The 15,594-nt window shown below is 42.0% G+C and overlaps 1 long non-coding RNA gene across 1 annotated transcript; it reads right to left on the bottom strand.

Moving 5' to 3' along the window:
• Positions 1-423: 423 nt before the first annotated feature.
• Positions 424-12,069, bottom strand: LOC146890442 (uncharacterized). The gene is made up of 3 exons (XR_014998749.2): positions 11,885-12,069; positions 1,531-1,684; positions 424-1,376 (listed from the first exon to the last, which is right to left on the bottom strand). It is a non-coding gene; the product is annotated as an uncharacterized LOC146890442 (long non-coding RNA).
• Between the last annotated feature and the right edge of the window lie 3,525 nt (positions 12,070-15,594).

The raw sequence follows: 15,594 nt of genomic DNA, 5'->3' as shown, positions 1-15,594 counted from the left end.
CTCTCATCATAAAAAAGTGATACCCTTCTGAGGACTTAATGTCATATAGCATATGCATGTATCTGCTCCTTCGATTACCAGCCACCCTGACTCGAAATAATCACACAGAAACTATATTATTTGCAATACTGTTTGGCTAATAGCTTAAATATATTTCTAGCTAGCTCTTATATCCTAAACTAACCCATCTCCATTCATCTGTGCATCACCCCATTCCGGTAGGCTCCCACAGAGGCCTCTATCTCCTGTGGCGGCCACATGACTTCTCCCTGACTCTGCCTACTTTCTCTCTCTCTCTCTCTCTCTCTCTCTCTCTCTATATATATATATATATATATATATATATATATATATATATATATATATACATATCTCTTTCAGCCTGGCTATATTCTGTTAAGTCATTGGCCAAAAGCAGCTTCTTTATTAACCAATGGCAATAAAGCATTCATAGCATACAGAGGGGGAATCCTATATCATTAGTGTGTATGAGTCTTATTTTTATGGCTCTGTTAAAACTTTAATTTAATATAGAAAACCAAAGAAATTCAAAGAAAGTAGAGTGAAAGCTATGTTTAGATCCTTTTGACAATTTTGTAGATCTTTTAAGGCAGTCTCAAGTAGCCAGGTTACCTTCAACTTGCTTATGTAGCCATCCTTGCACTTCTAATCCTCCTGCCTCCACCTCCAGAATGTTGGGATTACAGCAATGTACCAACATGCCTACATCGTGAAAAACTGTGAATTAAACCTAGGATTTTGTATATGCTGCTAACTGAGCTACACCCGCAACCTGCTTTTGATTTTTGTTTTGTGCTGGTTTATTTTTTATTTTCCCTGTGTCATTCTAAGTAGGTCATCAGGGATAAGGAGAGAGAGCAAGAACTACGTAAGCACACTGTCACTAATGCAGGAATTCTCTAGACAGACTCTGAGGACAACATTGTCAACTGGGTACTACTGGATTATCTGCTGGCTCCCGAAGTTGGTCTTGGGTAAACTTTAAAAGTTTTTCTGGATGCCATCTTACTTTATTTTTCTGTTGCTGTGTAAAGTATTGCAACAAAAGCATCTTCAGAGAGAGGGATTTATTTCAGCTCACAGTTCAAGGTACTGCTTGTCATGATGGAGAAGTCACCATGGCAGGAGTTTGACTGAACTGGTCACATTGCATCCACTGTAAAGAAGGAGAGAGAGAGAGAGAGAGAGAGAGAGAGAGAGAGAGAGAGAGAGAGAGAGAGAGAGAGAGAGAGAGAGAAGTTTGTCCTTTGTTTCTTTTCTCCGCTTAATGCAGTCCAGAATCTTCTTCCCAAGGAATGCTGTCACCCATGGTAGATATGTCTTTTTGCCTCAGTTGAAGCAATCAAGAGAATCCCCTACAAGAAAAATAAATGTTCATCTTCCTTGGTAATTCTTGGTCCTTTTGACATGAAGATTAATAGTAACAATTACTGGCAAGTACTTAGGTTAAGATCACTGGTCTCCAAAATTAGATTTCCTCCTTGCTCACCTCATTTCCCTAACTCTTACCTCTATTGTTCAGTTCTGGACAGCATTCTACTGCAGTTCAGCAGGAGCTCTATCCTGCTGCCCACTTGATGATCATTCTGATCACTTGGCCTGTCACAGATCACATCCTATTTGTGTTTGAGTCTGAACTGGCTTTTATAATTAGATCTTTCCCCTGCAAAAAAAAGTCACACAATGGTACAAGAGTTCCTCGGAAGGAAGTACATATAATTCCCTTTCTACTTAAAGATAACCACTTTTCTCCTTCTCATTCTCCTTCTTTCTTCTTGCACCTTCTTTCCCATATACATACATACATACACACATATATAAATACTCACACACATGTGTGTATAATATGTATTATGCAATGTGCTTATATAACGTATATCAGAAGCTTGAGGAAATGATTTTTAAAAATAGTGTTACATCTAGATTATATTAACGTTGACATCACTCAGTTTTATTGATGTCCATGGCTATCTCCAGATTTACTGATTTGGCTGCCATTGATTGGGAGGAAGAAGCTCCATCAAACAAGAATCGGGCCATAAGCTAGCACTTAGCTGTAGACCCAAAGTAGATTTTGCCCTGTTAATACTGGCCAGTTGAGAAGGCTGTTTCAGAGAAATGAGAGCAGGAACAGTGCAGACAGATGGTTACTGTGTGTGTGTGTGTGTGTGTGTGTGTGTGTGTGTGTGTGTGTGTGTTACGAACTGGACTAGTCCTCACAGTGTGAACGGATGCTAAGCCTCTGGGGTGGGAAAAGCAATGCAACCAATCCAGTATAGAAACACGAAATCCTGGGAGCCCATGGGAGAGCTAGGAATTATAGCAAGGAAGCAGGTGTGATCTCGCAACTGGCTTTTGCTCCCAGGAGTGCTGCATTGGCCATAGGGATAAAATAGCTTTTAAAATCACCACACTTTAATCTTCAGCACTAATGGCGTTGGATAGATTAATTACAACAGCACAAACAAAACACAATCTGCAGATATCACCATCTTTGGGTTGTTCCCTTTTCAGGACTGCCTTGCCAACTGCCCGGAGACTGCTTGATTGGACGGTACGGAATCTCACGCATATTTTTTTCACATCTAATGAGAATGTTGTCAGTGTATTAAATTATGATGCAGTGCAGGGTGATGATGGAGCTGAGGGCCCAGGAATTTCTTTCCACAGGCTCACATGCCCTAGAGCAGTTCCAGGTGTCTCAGGTGATTGACAGCTGAGGTGCTACCGTGACGTGCAGCGGTTTTCCTATTGGATTCCTTGATGGAATTTGGACATGCTTTAAGGACTTGTCTACTGTGCTGCAGTTACACATGGGATTAAAATAGAGCAAGATATACAGTGGGGGGGGTGTAAGGGGGAACCAAGTTACACTTTCCTATTTCCTATTCCAATAATGTTGTACTAGCTGGCCCTTTCTAAATCCAAACTAAAACAAACAGACCTGATTACATTTTCTTATCACACTAGAAAGAGACAAAATGTTTTGTAAATTATAAAACTCTGTTAGAAAGAGGTTTACAGAAAAAAAAATATTCCATCAATGGAGAACCTATAGAGAAACGAGTCCTGGAGGGTGATGCACAGAGATCCCATGGAAATCCGGAGCCCTGTTGCTATCGTTCCACCCTGAGTAACGTTTCTGGAGAAAGGGCACACTCACTGTGCTCTTAGAAATCCTGGAATACCTGGCACCCCCTCTGAAAGAATGTGGGGCAGAGAGGAGAAACCTATGACCAACGCCCCTGGCTCTGCGTGGCAGAGAGAATATATTCGCGTCTCCCCTGACCGGTTCTAAAGGCTCAAGTGTCTACATTTACTTGATTGTTATTTAGATTGACTGGGTAAAAATATTATATTGGGTACCACTGCACATGAAATGACCGCAACCATATCATAGAACACAATGGGGAATGCTTTACTGCAATATAAATCTTTTTCCAAACGCATGTTGGTAGATGTTTTCTAAGTACATGCACCTATGCACACATGAATGTATAGTATTTTCTATAAACCTCCACCACTCATACAGACCTTTCTAAGCCTCATATTAGAAATGGTTCTTTATTTGGGGATATGTGTAAAATGGTGCTGTTGGCTCTTTTTGTGCCATTCCCCAAACCTGCTATATGATTGAATTTTTCAAACAGGTCAGTCATTCCAAGAATTCCTGTGCATTTCTGGAACAGCCCCTGGCATTTTTGAAAGGGGAAATCTATTCAACATCTTTCAGAGTCTATATATTAAAATTTTCTAGTACCCACCTTTTGTAGTTTTTCATCCTCTAACTCATTTTGCCAGGAATTTCCCTTACAGCTTTGCTAAGTCTGCCTATTCGGAGGTAATGTAACCCATGTGTTTCTGATTCATTCTCTTCCTTCATCAGAATGTGGCTTTCCACCAGGTTCGTGATCCCCAATGAGCTATGAAAGCTTTTTAAAGGCCTTTATTTTTTTCTCAGAAAAAGGAAACCTTATTTGACCAATAATACAGTTAGTTGTAAAGTCCAAGTACACAAGGACTTATGAAGATATATTGTTTTACTATTTAATTTTAATAACTTGGGCTGCATATATTTGGAAACTCACCCATCACTGTCAGAAAAATGCACTTTACTATTACGATTTTCTTCACAGGCCAGAAGTTCTATTTTTCACTTATTAGATGCACTTTATCTTCTCATTATGTTAACTTCTTGAAACACAGTTTACTCCCTAGATATTCAGTTAGAATTATAGAATACAATGGTGAAACCCAGTTACCTTTATTATATTTTAATATTTGTGCTTATAAATGCCCCAGGCCTTTCTGTGAACTTCTGAGTCAGTAAACCTGAATACACACTCAGAACATGCTTGCATGCTACTAAGCGGTAACTCTTTCCAGAACATGCTCTCTTTAAAGATGAGAAGAATACCCTCTTTGTTATAGTACCTGCACAGCATAGACTCCTCACGCACGTGCCAACCATGGGCAAAATGTTTCATAGTAACAGTAAGGAACATAGTTGCAGCAAAGAACCTTCCAATTGAAATCACGGAGGGCTGCCAGTTGTGCAAGAAAGAATGTGTCAACAAGACGCAAAAAAAAAAAAAAAAAAAAAAAAAAGCCCATGCTTTATTTCAACTCCCTATGGATTAAGGGCACATGGCTGAGGACCCAGGGGGGCTGGGAATGTGCTTGCTCAGCTGTTCCCGCTGAAGGGTTGGAGCACAGAGCTCACAGGAGGCCTTCAGAGGAACTTACATTCAAACATAATCATTGTGTTTCAGAAACAACCATACTTTTAGCCCGTATACGTGGCACTTTCTAGGTACATGTGTCCACACATGTATTTTGTGCAACATATAGAAATAAAAGCTAAAAGCAAATATGTTTGTATAGTCATATATAATTCTAACTATAATTTTTTATATATAGCATATAAAATGTAATTTATTTGATTTCACAAATACTTACATTAGTTATAAAGGAGAATGATGAAGGTAATGTCATTGTAGTTCATATATTCCTTTTATCATGTCCTTGACCCCAAGGATATTCTTTCCAGTGGATTCTAAGGAAGCTGCCAGCAACCTCAGATGTCCGAGGCTTGTTCTCACTCCTAACTGCATGCTAATTGTCGAAGACGAAAGCATGAAACTCCCTGGAGACAACAAGGAAAACTGAACCTTACCTAATTGACATAGTCAAGTTTCTAGAATCGTGGATGGATAAAGAAAACTAGTTTGAGGGTGACATTCTCCACCAAAGCTTTTCGTGGGATTATTTATTTAAGCTGCAAAAGACTGAAATAGAGACCAAGATGGGATGGAAGCAGCGAGGTTTTCCCACATACTATGCATTCCTTACTGCAAAACCAAACTCATCCATCAGAATGTCAGGCTCCCAGCTTCCTCTCCCACCCACCCCCATTCCGCCCCCACCCCCGCCCCACAGGACCAGCGTTCGCCTTCGCAGAAAACCGCTGCTCTATCCTATGGACACGGGAAGAACATTTTCTATTCTGAACGTGAGATGGAGAGTGTCACTGTGAAGTGGGGACCCGTGAAAGGCAAGAACCAGGATAATTTGCCATGGGGAAACACTCCACATTCCAAACAACCAAGGAATTTAAACCGCTATTAATCTTTCAACTCCAAGCAGGTTGGTAGGATCCCAGCAGCTGTCGCCCTGACTTGTAGGCCGTTGTCATCACCCACCCATGCAGAATTGTCATTGTGAAGGTAAATGATGGCACAGTCACCAAGGAAGTGGAGGGTGGAAGTGGGCAGGCAGCACCCGGCGTGATTTGGGGGACAATTGCAAATAAAAATGAAGCATTAAAAAAATCTTAATTGAATCTTATTTTAGAATTTTGACACCCCCCCAAAAAAAACCCCACACAACAGGTTCCAGAAAGATTGTCTTGTATCCCAGCTGCATCATCCTCTTCCATTTGCTTCCATGGGACAATTTAACATAGTCCCATGCCACACTCAGGATCACAGTGCAGTATCCCTGCGGCTCCACCTCCACAGATGCTTCATTCAAACCCACAAGCAATTTCGGAAATAGAACCAATTTAGAAGCTACCGACTTTCTATAATGACCCTGTAGTGGCTTCAAAGTCATACTAAAGGCAGAATTTGCCAGGCAAAGGAGAAGAGGAGGTCCCCTGCCTTTGCTCCTCCTCGGCCATGTGTCTCACACTGTGCATGATGGGAGGTCTGGGCCAGCACACGACCATCAGCCAGCCATCCTCCTTGAGGAAGCAGAGCCTTGCAGGGAAGGGCAAGGATAGAAAGAAACGAAGATGGTCAAGCAGTGAGGGAATCAAGGATGTGGTTACGGTTTGGTATATCTGGTGCTGACAGGTGAGGTGAATTTAAAACCCAGCTGGGAGGTAAGCTCGGTTGCCGGTGGTCCGAGGTCAGAGGCAGAGTGGAGTCGCACAGTCCAGCCAGTTGCAATAAATGGTAGTGAGTGGGGACATGGAAGATAATTAAGATGAATTAGTAGAAAGAAATGTGTGCAGTCGGCTCATGGCTGTACGTGAGATGCCAAGATGGGGTTCACACAACTGAATAGCCCCAGACTATACCTATAAATGTGCTGCATGGCTCAAGAATCGGCAAAAAAAAGTAACTAAATCAAAAACAAAGTCATCCGAGCAGATGCAAAACAGAGTACAAGTTAAACAAACAAATTATTTAGTGCAGAAGGTTGAAGGCAGTATCAAAAGCTTGTGAGCAGCCTGTGAGACGGTTCAACCAGCTTTAAAGGTACGTGCAGTGCAAGCCAGATCACTGTCACTTTGCACGTGATCTGAGTCCTACTCCCAGAACCCAGGGAAAAGCGGAAGGAGATAACGAACCCCATAAATTGCCCTCTGACCTTGACATTCACATCACCCATACTTACCATGCCCGCTCATGCACAGTAATAATAAATTTAAATTTTAATGTAGTAGTTATTAGAGAGGAGACAGAATGTGAACACAGCAAATTAAGAAAACTCAATTCCCTGTGACTCTGTGGCACAGTGTGGGGTCAAATGCGTGGAATCTGTTGGGGATGGGAAGAATGGGGTTGAGGGTCCTCTGTCAGTTGGAACAGTGACCATGACTTTAGATAAACATCTCTTTGAATTGTGGCAAAGAAAGTGAGTGGAGGTATGATAGAAACATAGTAACTGGTAAAGGAATTGAATTAATATCTGTTGTATATAAAAATACTTCAAGGCTAAGCTTTTGGGGTGTCTAATGGATTTGTCCAGAGCATAATAAATAGTTCAGTCATGTCAACAAATGCAGAGTGAAGAGTGAGATGGAGGCAACTCTTCATATCTGTGATGCAAGCAAAGAAAACATGAAATCGATCTGGGATGAAATGTTCAGAGAAGCAAATAGAGATTAAATATTAAACCGGCAGGGTGTCCACACCTGTATTCTTTTCAGCTCCCCCTCTTCTAACCAAAGGAATAAAATCCACTGAGTTCTCATACTTCCTGGGATGCATTAAATAATCCTCCACATTTATGCTTGTTCATTTTTAAGGGTGATCCAAAGTCAACATTCCAACGAAAAGTATTTCTGAAAGAACTATAGAAATGCCTTGAACTAAAAACCCACCAATGCACACACGTGTCTGCATCTCTACTTTAAAAGATGCCGGCTGAGGATTCAAACTCATAACCAGAATTGCTTCGATCAGAAGTTATGCCTAGATACTGGAAGGTAAAATAAATTCTTTGACTGTTTTCTGATTCTCTAAATTAGAAATGAAAGTTGAGTCGTTCACGGGATCATTTGTACAACACAGGAATATTAATCCTATGCCCCCCCTCAAATATCTGGATGAAAATATCTTTTGACTCTCCCTGTGTTACACACATGCTCTCAGTGGGATTTTAGAAAAATTCCACTGTAAGAGAAGGTGCCGTTTCCCAGGTGTGCTGTTAGCTCCAGTACCTGCACTCATACTGGACTTTCTGGTTTGGGTGAGAGAAAGCTCTACCCATGGATCCTATGTCACAATATCTATTTACTCATTCCTCCGTAGGAGAATTTCCAAGGTAGTTCCTTCCCACCAGCTTGGTACATGTTGCTCTCCTGTCCCCATGGTTACCAAAGCAGGGAGGAGGAAAAAATGAAAGCAATCGGCTTTAAATTCTTTCCACCTTGCTGCAGGTTTCTAAACACAAAATAACTTCTCACAGAGCGCTGTCACCTGCATGCATTTGGGGCCGCATTGTTTAAATAATCTGATAGGATGGCCAGCAGGGGCCACCCAGAAAATGGTGTCAGAAAAATCAGAAAACAAGACGGGAAGACAGAGTGAACAGCTTTTTGAGCCGGGTTGTTGGTGTCTGTCAATTATCTGGAGGGAGCCTATTAACTCCCAGCAGAGGGGCTGTCTTTAGCCTTGCTAATTAACAATATTAAAATCCAAGCAGTTATTCCCTCTAGAGTCTAAAACTCATTGGTCCTAACACCTTCTTTCCCCTCAAAGGAAATAAAGACAAACAGAGCACAGGGGGATAGGACTGGAGATGGGGTGTTTCCAGCCAAGCCCTTCACTGTTGGTGCCCATCAGCAACAACACAAGCAGAAATAACAGGACATAGAGCTCTACTGCATCCTCAGTTCGAGCAAGACACTAGGGAAGGTTTAAAGTTTGTGTTTGTAGACCCTGGCTGGCTGTGTGGTGGAGAAGCTAAGCACCCTAAGCCCACCTTTCTATATAACCTAATTTCCTCTCCAGGGACCGTGCACAGGGACGACCGTGCAAAGGAACAAAGGAAAAGTTAGGAGGAGGAGGAGGAATAGAAAGCTGCTTGGAAACACCCATGTCACTTAATAGAAGCTGACCTGGAAAGAGTCAAAAGAGCAGGATTTGAGCAGATGGCAATAGACGTAGGTAGAGAACACAGCATGGCCCGTGGTAGCGCTTCGGCCATGATGTTAGATTTAGCATTACAGGGAGAATGTAGACAGCAAGTCAGAAACTACTGAAAGAGACAGAAGTAGGATTCTCTGGGGGACTTGCCATGCTTGTTTAGTTGGAATACATTTCAATCTCTTGATAGTTTCAAGGCATTAGATGCATTTAATGTAATGGCTGATCTTGCTAAAACGCAATCCTGACCCTGCTGAAACCTCAAATATTATATAGAACAAGTACAAAGAAGGGATTTAAGAGCGAACATGTCTGTGTCTCCCCAATACGGTGTGTGATACTCCCATGCTGAGAATATCATTTCTGCACTCTTTGCCAAGTCTGCCCACATCTCAAAGATGCCCCACCCTTTCTGACACCCCCAGATAGCTCTTGTCTTAGGCATCAAGATAAGGCCCTCCAGCATCAATTCTTGTTTACATTGGAAACATTTCCTAAACAATGGACCCTATTGTGTAACTCCTCTCTACCTCTTGGCGCTTAGATAAAGCACCAGGCGAAAAGCAGCCTGAGATGAAGGAAATGTTCTCCGCAGGATGGCTAACTCCCCAGGAATGCTCCTCACAGCTTACTATTCTATCGCCTTTGCAGTCCTCCATACGGCCCAGGCAGCGCTGTGATCTGAGGCCACAAAACGAAATAAACGGTAGCTGAACAGATGCAGGAAAATGGGGCAGGTTTTTCAAGGTAGGCAGCCTTGAGGCTTCAGAAGGACCTTGGATGTGCCCAATTTGGTGTCGGCCTTACTTCAGAGATATAGAACATCCATGTCGTCGGAATATCACTTGACATGCCTTTACCGCTGAGACTGATTCTTGGCGAGTAAAAACATCTAACTGGTGTTGTATGTAGGATAACACATATGACACATACACACATGCATATTACATGACCAGATGACAGATATAGAGATAAGGTTATGTAGTAAGTGTATTCATGCCATCAAATCATCATGGGGTCTATGTTATTGACTTAAAGATGAGTTAAGGAAAATAAATACCTTCATATGCTCTTAGGAAAAAGAATGATGAGAAGGGCTAAGAGATGTTTCCATCTTAGAAAAGCTGGGAGGGGGGAACAGTTAAGTCCGTGAGAAAACCCCATGGTCACTCTGTCCTCTGAGATCAGATGGTGCTGGCTGTTGCCTATCTGCTCTGCCATGGCTGAAGGTAACTACTCAGAGAGCAGAGACAAAATATGAACTGCCCAGGCTTGCCCACGAGTGGCATGCTAATCTGGAATCTGGGGGGGGGGGAACTTCCAGGGTTCTCCAGAAAACTCAGCTTGTAAGTCAAGAGCTGTGTTTCTTCACCTGTTACCCTAAACAAGGTGGAGCCTAGCCTGAGTGCTTGTCTCTGCCAACTCCGCAAGGCTTTCCCCTTTTCATGCTTGCACTGAGTTTTCCGCAAGCCAGTGGTGCAGAAAGACACATGGGCAATCCAGAGAGATGACTTAGTCTCTGGTGTATAGCCGGGGGACAAAGAGATGGAGAGTACCAGCAGTGGTCTAGGGCCATCCATGACATCAGACAGAAAGTTTCTATTAGCGTTTCTGGGTAATTGTTTTGTCCACCCACAAACAACTGGAGTCTTGCCCAGTATCTGAGGCTTGGAAGCAGTCGGGGAAAATGAATGGGAATAGGGAGCAGGAAGGAGCAGGTTGCCCTGCAGGGCAAGCATGGGGTTTGAAGGATCAGGAGAGGAACCACAGAAAGTGAAAGCGGCCTGATCAAGGGCACTGAGGGTAAGGAGGGAGAAAGATGCTCTGAAGACTAATTGGCTAGATATGTAATTTTCTCTAATTATGTTGTATGAGAAACTTATGCATATTTATATGTTCTGGAGTCTGCGCATCCCATACAAACATGCAGGCACATGTATAGCTCATTTGTTTATGCATGCGCATGATGTTTGAGTATGTAATTTTCTAATTTGGAAATTATTTAATGAAGATCTTTTTTTCAAGGTACTTTTATTTGAGTTTCATTTTGTGCCCCTATATGTAAAGTCGAAAGTGAGACTAGACTTCCAAATATAGACATGCATCAAGGCAAGCCACGAGAACTTGAGGAGGCTGTCACTCCTTAGATCTTTAAGGAATTTCTTGTAAAGGATGAATAATAGTCAATATAATTACTTGCTGAAGGCCTGAGTTATATTTTTTAATTGTAAGTTTACTCCCATAATGTTTATGAACATGTCCTAACAGGCCTCAAGACAGGTAAGGAAGTGGTTAGTCCTGTGGGAAGAGACTCACAAAGGAAGCAATGTTGCTATGCACGTCATTTCAGGCGAAATCCGCTTCGGAGTTCATGTTCCTGCCTTTTATGGTTAAAACAATGGAGGCTTGATTTGCATTTGAAATACGTGCTCAGGTTCAGACCTAGTTAAAGCTAACCAGGCTCACACACCTGTGTCCTTCTGACGAAATGAAGATGCAAAGAGAAGCAAGATTCTCCGACCCAGCTAGGCCAGCATTGTATAGCTATGCCTGCCAAGTGTGTGACAGGGAATTTTACCTCAAGTCCATGAAATGAAACATTTCAGTGTTTTTGTATTGCTGGTGACTTTAGCCTTAAGCTATCCACATAACTATCTCAATTCTCTGCTTATTTCAAAAACCATGTAGATACTCCCCCCAACACACACATACATACACACAGAGAGAGAGGTGGTAATCTCATATTCAGTATTATAATAAACAGTTCCAATCTTAGTTTCAAGATGGAAACTATTACAGGAGGATGCTAACACAGCATAAGAAGGAAAAAAAATCAATTCTTAAGCCGTAAATCAAGTATGCACCATTGAAACTATGGGCTTTAAAATAATGATTTCCACCTCAATAAAAACCGTGGCACTTGAAAATTATAAGCTATAGATTATAGTCCTTCCATCCATGCCCCCAAAGAGGAGAAGACTTACCTGTTGTCAATATCCCAGGAATGCTCTTCTCCACAGACCTCTGTGTCGTTTCGAAAGCAAATGCCTCACTAGCTCTAAGAATTCAGGGTCCCAGCTTTTGAGTGCTGGCTCCTCTTTTAAAACTGCCGCAGACCTAGGGAGGATGTCTTCAATTATTGTTTGTACATGAGCTCTGTCTCGTAACATGGGCGTCTAAGTTTGTTTTTGTGTATTGAGTCCGTTGCCATGAGCTTGGTAATCTCCATATAATGAGCGCCGCAGTTCGGGTGGCATTCCTCCATGAGGAGACTGAATGAGGATTTGGGCAGAACAAGACCAAGATTTGTAGGACACAGGCTTTGTCTAGGCTCAGTCAGGCTACATGGTCATTTCACTTTAAATCCTGAGGAATTTTTTGCAGCTAGGGTCTTTTGTTGACAATCCTGCAAGCATATTTCACGAAGGAGTAAGGACTAAAGGGGTAAGCAAATGTTAGGATCTGGAAGCGAAGGGCTCTGTATTATCCTCTTGTTGTTTGAAGAGTTAGGCCCAATTCTGTTTCCTCTTTTTCAAAATCCAATAAATAACTTGTTTCTAGTTGTAGAACCTGGCTTTTGATGTCAGTCTAAGCATGTCCCAAGAAAGGGCCACGTATAACAACTTGCATAGTTATACTGCAATTTTGGAACCACCTTTCCGCCATGATACAGTGTTGTATGTGTGAGTTGAAAGTCATCTGCTTTAAGGCCTGAGAGGAATCAAGATCTGAAAAGAGCAAGGCGAGCTACTCCCACACTCTAAGGGCGCTATGACCGTTGTGGACCAAATAAATGGTCATTCATGTCTCTGAATGGTTTGATGAAATGTGAGGCACCAGGAGAGAAATGTAGACAATGGCTTTGAGGATGGGACGTGGCCCCAGATGGACTTTCTTTTAGCTAGTCTCACACCTGCCCCTTCCTGAGGAGAAACTCGATATAGAAGCTGTGGTTTCATCAGAGCAGAAGCTAGAGACACAAAGATGGAAGTCCAGTCTGAACTGAGATGGTGAGTGCACCTCTAAGACATCGATCACCAAGTCACTGGAGTCACCACAAGTACAGGGCTAGAACATCCTCAGTCACACAGTGAAGGCCACATGCTTGGGACCCGTCTGATGAGATGCATGACGGGGAAGTCCCTGCATCCACAGTATACCATATGTGTGAGTAATGTGTTAAAGTATTAATTGTGGGACAATATCACTAAAATGTACAGAGGAATGCTTTGCCATAAAAAATAAAACAGAAACTAATGAATGCAAAACAGGTATCTTCTCATTGCTCTACATATATGAACTGAATCTCTGAATGTAGAGGATAGAATTTCATTTACAAAAAGTTGCTTAGAACTGTGGCAATTCTGAGAAAGACAACGATTTCGGGGAAACACAGGGAAGGTTTGCAACCCATTGTGGTTTGCCCACAACTCACTTCAGAGTTATTCAAAATTAACTTTACTTTTAAAAAAATCTAAGAATTTATAGAAATTTATGTAATAGGAACCTTCGGAGGTGAAGCCAATGGTGTATGCACATGTGATGTGTGTCTGTCTGTCTGTGCGCTATGGGTGTGCAGGTATCCAAGCAGGCCAGCCAAGGGCACCAGATTCCTGGAGCTAGCATTACAGGCCATTGTGAACTACCCAGCATGAATGTTAGGGACCAAACTCCCGTCCTGTGCGAGGGCAGCAAATGCTCTTAAAGGCTGAGCCGTCTCTCCAGTTCTTAGCATCCGACTTTACAACACTTCTGCTGTTTACAGACTTTAAATTCTGGCAATCATGATAAGGCACATATTTGACAGAGATCATCCTATTGTATTAACCCTACTGGTAATAATAATGGGTCCCCGTAGTCGACTGATCAGTTGGGTAACATTACTTCCATAGTATAATCTTTTAAATAAGAACCTTCCAGTTATTGATATGACCATTAAATAGACTAGTTGCAACGCAAAGCAAACCCTTTCAACTTTGGTGTCTGGTAACCTGGTGTCATACCCCGCATTTCCTCCCTTACGCCTTAACTTAGTGTAAATTATGCCTTAAAACATGCTTCCTAAATTCCAAGACAGCTCATACAGTCCGTAGAACAAATTGCTCAATCACACGGCCATTTAACAGCCAGTCGCAGCCCCTGGAAGCCCAATTTTTTCATCTGTAAAATTGGAAGACAGGATTGATTGATCTTGGCAATCCTTTCCAGGCTCACAGTTCTGGTTCTAACAGCAAAAGAAACCGAGAGAAAGCTTCAGCTGAAGCTGGACAGGAAGCTGGTGTTTGTAATGTCACACAGAGAGATTAGCCCAGCAATTTCATTAATGGGAGTCATATGGCGAAATCCCTCAGAGCTATTCAGAAACAAATCTCTGATTGCTTAGACCTGCAGGTAGAGCCAATTTCCTTGAGGTTTTTTTTTTCCCCCTTCTAGAAAATACAAGGTATTCTGAGACGATGCAGGGTGTTTGTTGGAATGGAGAATATGGGCAAGACATATGGAGGAGAAATTCGTGCCTTCCTGGTGAATGAGAAAAGCTGAAGCCGAGTAGGTGGCTGAGTAAAGGCTGGGTCGACAGAACCTGGCTCTGTATTGGCACTGACAAGCATTTTAAGCCCCAAGGTTTCTCAGGAGCTACAGAACAGCTTGCCGTTTGTACTCAGTGCCCTGAAAACGAACGGGGTGTTGGGAGCCTGTAACCCTCTGTGTTCCTCTTTGTCTTTCCAGCTCGTTGACTGTTGACTAATGCTAAACTCAAATGCCAATCAGTGGCAAGGACGAGCTCGGGAGGTTGGGAAGATGTGCTCGGCTGTGTGTTTTCTTCCTTTTTTGGTTAAAAATGGTGGGTTGGATGGAGTTGCTGGGAAAAATGTGGAAAGGAAACATTAATTTTCATAATCACATGAATTGCATAAATTATCCATGAGAAGCCAATTATAATATGTTCTAGAAAGTTACTGGGTGGCTCTCATTACTGTGAAGTGGAAGAGCTTCAATCTAGAAAAAATGAGAAATAAAAACATTAGACGAAATCATTAAAGACAAAAGAAATTAACTTCTCAAGTTTCCAAGTCAGTTCTTCAACTGTTCTTTAAAACAAGTGATCGGTGAGATGAATAGGTTCAGAAGAATTTAATTACTGTATATGACATCAGCTAAGTACCTACTAAGCATGCTTCTCTGACACTCTATTGATATCTAATTAGAACTCAAGTCGAATCGATGTGTTTAGATAAAGTAAGAATCCAGAGAAACAGCAAATCTTGTTCCAGTTGTGTAAGATCTTTTCCCGTAACACTTATGTCCCAGGATGCATTGGGTTATGATCTCTTTCTTTAGAGGCCCACCGGCTCCTCGTAGCTGGTGCCTTTGCGGTCAAAGACGGTCTCCCCACTGAAATGCTGTGAGATGATTGGCCAGTGAAGATTCAATAAGATTCACTCCATAGTTTATTATTTGCTCTAGCTTATTCTTGATGAAGGTAAAGAAAGGTCAAGTCAAAAGTCTGCATCCTCAGTTGGGATGTTTGTGAGTTTAAACAAGTCTCAAAGAAGCAACTAAATGTGGGGAAATTCTTGCATCAGCTGTAATAAAAGATTTACAAAGAGTGACAGAATTAGGGAAAAGACTAATGGTCAAATGACAAGAGAATAATAATTGAAAGATTATGAATATGACCCAAAGTACAGACGAC

The sequence above is a fragment of the Myodes glareolus genome, chromosome 21 (assembly GCF_982192425.1).
Source record: "Myodes glareolus chromosome 21, mMyoGla1.1, whole genome shotgun sequence".
Taxonomy (NCBI): domain Eukaryota; kingdom Metazoa; phylum Chordata; class Mammalia; order Rodentia; family Cricetidae; genus Myodes; species Myodes glareolus.
Note: the sequence above shows the minus strand (reverse complement) of the source record. Positions and strands in the feature narration are given on the sequence as shown.